Source organism: Lemur catta, chromosome 3 (genome assembly GCF_020740605.2).
Source record: "Lemur catta isolate mLemCat1 chromosome 3, mLemCat1.pri, whole genome shotgun sequence".
NCBI classification, from domain to species: Eukaryota; Metazoa; Chordata; class Mammalia; order Primates; family Lemuridae; genus Lemur; species Lemur catta.
This window is the reverse complement of record NC_059130.1, coordinates 125,421,894-125,428,958: the sequence shown is the minus strand read 5'-3', so window position 1 is coordinate 125,428,958 and position 7,065 is coordinate 125,421,894.

Below are 7,065 nucleotides of genomic sequence, written 5' to 3'. Positions count from 1 at the left end.
GCTCTGGCAGCTGGCGCAGGGGAGGCCAGGCCAGGGCCAAGGGCCCCTCCCAATTCATGAGGCCGGGGAGCCCAGATGCCAGGCCAACGCTGGCTCTGCTGCGGGGCTCAGGGAATTGCGGCAGCACCTGCTGGGGGCATGGGGGCCCTGGGAGTGGGGCACAGTGTCTCTGATGTCCTCCTCGGTGGCCGGGCCTCCCAGGATGTGTGCTGCTGGCCCACTGGGGAGGGTGCCTCGCCCCTGGGCTGTGGGTAGAGCGGAGTTGGGGCCCCGGGGTCAGCGGGCTGCCTGCCTGTCCTACGCCGCCTGACTGTAGCTCCTCAACGTTGGCAAAGGCACAGTGCCCGCGTGGTCACTGCAGCGGTGACAGCGCATTAAGGGATTTCCCATTACTTTGATTACTTTCATTTTAATTATCCTAATTAGGCGAGAGCCATAATGGAGTGGGGCTGTCGCCAGGGCTGTGGGAAGGGCCTGGGGCGCAGAGGTGGCAGGTCTGTGTGACAACTGTGGTCACATTAGCCCTGACTGGTCCCCTGCGTCTCTGTCCAGGTGCCTCGTGCCCAAGGACCCCCAGGCACTGGCCAGATGGCCCTGGCAGCGTCGGTGGGCTCTGAGCCCCCACTCGATAGCCCCCCACCTGAGAGCCCCCCACCCAGGCACAGACTGGCTCCGAGCCACCTCCTCGCTGTGTTCCCATTTCTGGTTCTGCCACAGACAAAACAGGCGCCAGCCTGGGCAGTGGGGCCGAGGCTGGTGGCCGGGGGTTCTGGGACTCAGGCCCCTGAGCAGGTGTCTCGGTGCAGGTTCCGGTTACTTTAGTCCATTGTGACCAAGAGATTTCCACCATTTCCCGCTCGGTCTGGCCGTTTGCCCTTTGCCCTGCCGCCACCAAAACTGGGATGGGACAGACAGCGTGGGGACGTTAGGGCTCATCCGAAGCTTGGGGGGACGTGGGATTTCACCGTGATGGAAGCACCAGGCTCTGGCTGCAACCCCGCAAATGCCCAGGGGCCCTTCCTGCCCGGCAGCCCCCACTTGGGCGTCAGACCCCCCAGGTGCCGGGGGGGAACTCCCCGCGCTCCGACTGGGCCAGCATGAGGGGGCTGCCCCAGGGACTGGGCTTCTACGCCAGGGGCCAAGCAGGGGCACGTGGACCCCGCCCAAGGTGCTCCCAGGAGGACCCCCAGTGGGCAGGCCCCCCCCCTGGTCATACCACGGACTGTGGGATAAAGACTCCGCCGGCTGGGCAGGGATCTGAGCCCCAGACCAGAATTTTCTTAGGGAAGTCAGACATGAAGCAGTTCAGCGAGCGGAAGGTCGGGGCGGCCTTGGGGCCGACCTTACATTTCTGTGGCTCTTGCCGCAGTTGCAGGGCAGGTGCGGGGCAGGTGCAGGGCTGGTGCTGGCTGCACCTTTGCACGTGGCACGAGCAGGGGTCACCTGCCCCGTGTTCTGCCAGGGAATCGTCCCAGGCCCTGAGAGGACGGGGTTAGGGAAACCCAGCGCACACGTCACCTCTGCTAACACCCGTCCTGGCGGTTGGCAGCCACCCTGCCCACCCTTGCCCTCCAGTTACCTAAATGCCCCAGAGGCTCCGCCCAATCCCAAGCCCCTGCCTGCGCCCCGAGGTGGCCCCACGAGGACAGCAGCTCACAGGCGGAGGCCTGGGCCCTTCCTGACGCCGTGGGTGTTGTCACTGCTGGACCCAGGGCAGGGCCCCAGTGCAACCCTGGAGGGCAGCGGTTGGGCCTTGTCCCCCGACCCCATGGGGCATGAGAGAGGGGACGGCCACATAGCCCAGGCCCTGGGGCCTCCCCACCTCGCCCGCAGGTGCTCGCCTGGGAACATAGACTCATTCTGGCTAAGCGGACCCCAGGTAGGAAGGGACCCCGTAACCACAGCCACGACTGTGCCCCACTCCCAGAGAGGGCGACCTGGGGCTCTCAGTGTGACCTCTTTCCTGCCGGCCGGCCGGGAGCAGGTGCGGCCTGGCCATTCTCCGGGCTCAGCTCCCACTCACACCTGCCCGAGGGCGCCTTTGTCTCGTGCCCCAGAGCGCTCTCTGAGGGTGCAGGAGCCCACCCAGACCCCAAGGTTTACCTGGGGCAGCGTCCAGGAGACCCCGAGAGAGCCGGGGACCCGGGTGGGGCCAGGGGTCCTGGCTGTCACCGGATGAAATTTCAGCAGGTCGTCCCTGCCGCCAGACTGGCAGGAATTGCAGGTGGACGGGGGCAGGGAGGGCAGGGTCCTCCCAGCGCCTGGGGCAGGAGGGGCCTCTCCTCTCAGGGTCCTGTCTCCTCCCCGGCAGCCGGCAGGCGGGGCAGGGGCCACACCCAGCTGGGAGCTGTCTCCTCTTGTTCCCTGGGGCTCCTGTCCCTGCTCAATAATGCAGGGGAGGAACACCCACCTCCCGCTCCCCCCGCCTGTTCCTGGCTGTGGTCTCAGTTACAGGGGTGGTTTCTGAGGCCACTTTCTGCTCTGGGGGCCAGGGGGGTGGAGCCGAGGGTTAGGCGCCTGTTTAAGGAGGAACAGGTTTGGGATATGCACGTCCTGGCACCATGGAGACTGCGTGGGAGCAGAGGGGCTTCCGGGTGCCCCTGGACTGAGCTCAGCTGTGGACTCTGCGGAGGGTCTGCCCAGCAGGGGTCCCCCTCTGTGAGCGGTTTCCAAGGCCCAGGCTCTGGGTGCCAGCCCACAGGGGCTTGTCAGCTCTGCAGCTTCCTGCTGGGCACATTGGGCATCTGGCCACCCGGCCACCGGGGTGAGCAGAGTGAGGAGGTGCCAACCTGTGCCCATACCTGCATCCTGTCCACCCGCAGGGCCCCGGCTCCCCGTCAGAGCATATCCTCAGCAAGAGCAGTTCTCACCTCCCCGCCTCCTGCCAGGCCACCCTCCTCTGCTGCCCACTGCTGTCCCGGCAGCCTGCCCCTGCCCCAGGGCCTTTGCACTGCCCCACCCTCCACTGCTGCTCGGGCCTCCAGGCCTTGGCTCTGTCGCCCTCTCTGCCTCCGCTCTGCCTCTTCTCCACCCAGCCTGTGCCCACTGCCTCCTGGCTAGCTCCTCCTCGAGTCGGGCCAGGAGCAGGGGTGGGTCTGCACCACCCAGTAGGTGCCGGGCACGTAGGAGATGGAAGGAAGGTTCAGGGGCCGTGTCCTCTGGGATCCGGGTCGCACTGTGCAGAGGAGTCGTGCGTCAGGCACCTCCCCCTCCCCAGATCCGAGCCTTGCGTGGTCACTGACTGTCCCTGCTGTGCAGCGGATCCGGGACCGGCTCCTTTGAAATCCAGAAGCCGGAGAAGTTCCTGCCCCCTGAGACGCCCAACTTTCTTTTTTGCTTTTCCAAACTTTGTGACCAGCGGGGCCGGGAGAGATGGATGGGCACTGAGCCGGCCGGCTCGCCGGTTTGTGTACACAGCCGATATGGGTTTGAACTAACGAAGTTTATCAGCGCGGCACCCAGGAATCATTAATCACGCAGAAAAATAACACAACGAAATGACTTTTCAAAATGCCATTGGTATAATTATCATCTTGCCCGTTACACTAAGTGCCGCCATTAATATCTGTGATACTTAAGTATGCAAACAGTAATTAACGTGGTAATGAACCGGGGGCCCCAGAGCCTCCCCTCCCTGAGCTAATTTGCATGTTAATTATCATTAGCGACCAGGGAAACAAGTTATAAACAGCCTAATTAGCAGCCGGATCATTTTTACAAGGAATCACGTGCACTTTGACACGCGAGCAAGCAGGAGATTAATGAAGTCTGCAAGGCGGTGCCTCCCGGGGTGCAGGGGGGGGGGTCCTCGAGCACTGGCCTCGCAGGCGCTGTGAGGAGGAGCTGGGGGCCTGGCCGTCCGGGTGCTGTCGGGGCTTGGGCTTCCCTCCTGCCGTGGTCTCGGTGCGGAGGAGGAGGCTGGGTGGGACGGCGGAGGGTGGGCACCACGGGTAGAGAAGAAACTGACCAGGCACACATCAGCACGGCAGGGAAGACTGGATTCCAGATGCTGCGTGGGAGACAGGGGTTGGGCTCAGCTCCCAACTCCCGGACGGGGACTCACAGCCGAGGGCGGGGCAGGGCCGGTGCGCAAGTGTGAGGAAGGGCCCTTGAGGGCCAGGGCCCTGCTCAGGGCCTGGGGTGGCCGTGTCTCCAGGGCGGGGACTGGTCCTGGCCTGACCTGGCGGATCCTTGCTGGGCTGCACTTGGGTGTAGACAAGGCCCGATTGGAGAGGAGGCTCGGGGAGCCTGTCGGAGCCGGGTTCTCTGTGCTTGACCTGGAGCCTCTCCTGGCCCCGGGGCCCCTTGGCTGCACAAGAGGTGACAGCCATCGAGCTGCTACCGGGTGCCAGCTTTGTCAGCTGTGGCCCTCCCACCTGCAGAGCAGCCCTGGGAGGGGTGAGGACAAAGCCCCCGTTTCAGCAACCAGGGAACCCGGCACAGAGGGACGGGCGGCTGCCAAGGCCGCAGCCCCACAGCAGCTGGCAAGCTGGGGCCTCTGACGGTGCCAGGCCCACCTGCCGCCCCCCTCACAGAGCGCCTTCCCTCGCACGCCTGCACGGCCCCTGCCGCCCTCACGTCTCCGCTGGGAACCTCCCTTGGGGGTGACCTGTGCTCCTTCCCACCTAATCTCTGTTTGGGCTTTTGCCTGGAGGTGACGTTTTACTGCCGTCTCCTGGCTGGTGTTGGCTCACCAGGGTGGTCACCAGGGCAGTCACCAGGCAGGAGCAGCCTGGCACAGGCAGGTTCATTAACACCGCGGTGCTGGGGCAGGTCTGGCTGTCCCTCTCCAGAGCAGCGAGTGTGACTCGGGAGGGATTCTCATCCTGAGCTTACACCTGGCAGGCCGGTGGCCGTGTTGAAGCTGTCCCCTCTGCCGATACAGCCCAGGCCGCCCTGCTCCCTTGTACCCGAGGTTGGCATCTGGGAAGCAGGAGGCTGCCGGGTCCGACTCCGCCCGCGTCCTCGGGGCTCACCCGCTCCCTTCTGGTTTCCCACAGGCACCACCTGTCGGAAAAGGCTGCCTCTTGCCTCTACCTGGGCTTCCTGTTGACAGTGACACCCCGTGGGCCATCAAAGCCGGGGACAGTGACCACTGGCCTCTCCTTTCCTGCTGCACAGAAGGCCCTGGGCACAGGTGGCTGCATGGGGTGCCACGGACCAGGTATGTTGTGGGGACAACCTGGGGACGTGGCTTGCTCTGGGCCACCCTCTGCTGCTCCCCCCGGCCCTTGCCACCTCTCCTGGGGTTGCTTCCCCGGCAGGAAACAGCCCAAAGCCCCCCTGCTGGGCGGTGCTTTCTGGGGAGCTGGGGTCAGCGTGGTCCAGGAGAGCAGACTCTCGGGTCACTCGCTGGGCTGCGGCCGGGGCCCCGGTGCTGGTGGGAAGTGGTCACAACCCGCCCGCAGCTTTCTTGTGCTCCGGCTGCCACCTGGGTCTAGGGGGACGAGGTGCAGGTGGAGGGCAGCCCAGGGACATCAGAGACGGTGGCAGTTCCATGGTGCGAGGGCCGTCGTGTTGACAAGGGTGTGACAGGGCTGCCCTCTGCTTCCTGCAGTGGAAGCTTTGAGAGGAAACAGGGGTTTGGGGGCCGCTGTCTGACAGGCACTCTGGGGGGCTCGGGACGGGGTTCTGGGGATTTTCCTCTGGAGCTGCGGGGCGGACCCTGCCACGAGTCAGGCCCGATCCCATGGTGGGGCAGCAGCACAGCAGAGGTGACCGGCGCTCAGCTGCCACAGCCTGCTGGGGTGAAGTCAGGGTCCTACAGTGAGGAGAAGGTCCCCGAGAACCAGGACGGGACATCGGGTGGATGAGCCTGAGACTCTGGGCGCCCAGGGACCCCTACATCCTCGGGTAGCGGAAGCAGCCCCACCCCTTCCTGGCTGGAGCCCCTGGGCTGCTGCCTGGTGGGACCGGGGTACGAGTGTGGCTGTGACGGGGCCACATGTCCCTTGTCCTCAAGTGCCACCAGCCATGCGCCATCACAGGGCCGGGGAGGAAATGCCCTCCTCGGGGTTGGGGGGAGAGGGCAGGAGACACGGAGGGAGCCGGGGGTTGTGCGAGAGGGAACCACCGTCCTGGGCGTGATCGTGGGTGGGCAGCCCTGGCACCCGCGAAGCCCCCACCCCTGTCCGTCCCGGCCACCCGCGGCGTCGTGCTCAGAACTCACAATCGTGCCGCCATCAAGTCTGGACTTGGTGGCCCCGACCCGAGACCCGTGCACCTGGCAAGTCACCAGCTTTGCGACAGATGCAGCTGCCAGGCTGGGGACGGGACCATCTTGGTGCCCAGCCCAAGGGGACGGGGACGGTCCCCGTGGGGTGAGAATGCCCCTTGTCCCCGGCCGTCTTTCCTTTCCACTGTCGTCCTTGGCCATGTCTGCAGGGCCTTGGACAGTGTCACCTCTGAGGAGCTTTCGGGGCCAGGGTGTGAAGTCTCTGGCCAACGCCGTTGTCTTGAAATCTTCTTACAAATGGGTGTATGTGATCCCAGTCAGCGCCGCACCCCAAAGCCGCACTCGCGGCTCCTTCCCAGACCTGCTTCTCTCTTTACACGTAGTCTCAGGTGTTTGCCGAGACCCCTCAGGCCCACCAGGGGCCTTGCAAAGGGCGCAGGGCCCCTCCCCGATTTGGTCTTTGTCCCCAGGTGGCGCCTTATGAGCCATCTTCAGGACACGGGGTGCCGAGCCTCCAGCCTCCCGGAGTCTATCCTCCCCCAAGGCAGCGACTCAGTGCCGTGGAGGTTGTGGCCGCGACCCTGCTGCTGGCTGTGACGCTTTCCTTCCGCATCAGTCAGCCTTCGCTGCAGGAGCAAACGGGCCCGTGTCACAGTGTTTTAGAACAGTTTACACCTTGGACCCTTCCCTGGGCACCGCCGGTTGCCTGCTGGCTGGGGAGGGCAGGGCCTCGCGGGCAGAGCCGAGCCGTGGCAGGCGAGCACACACACGACACGTCCACTCCCACCCCATCAGCCGAAGCAAGCGCGATGGCCACGCCCCGTCTGCCCACGGCCACAGATCATCGTGAGCAAATAACAGTCTGCAGCAGGGGTTATGAGACAGCAGTT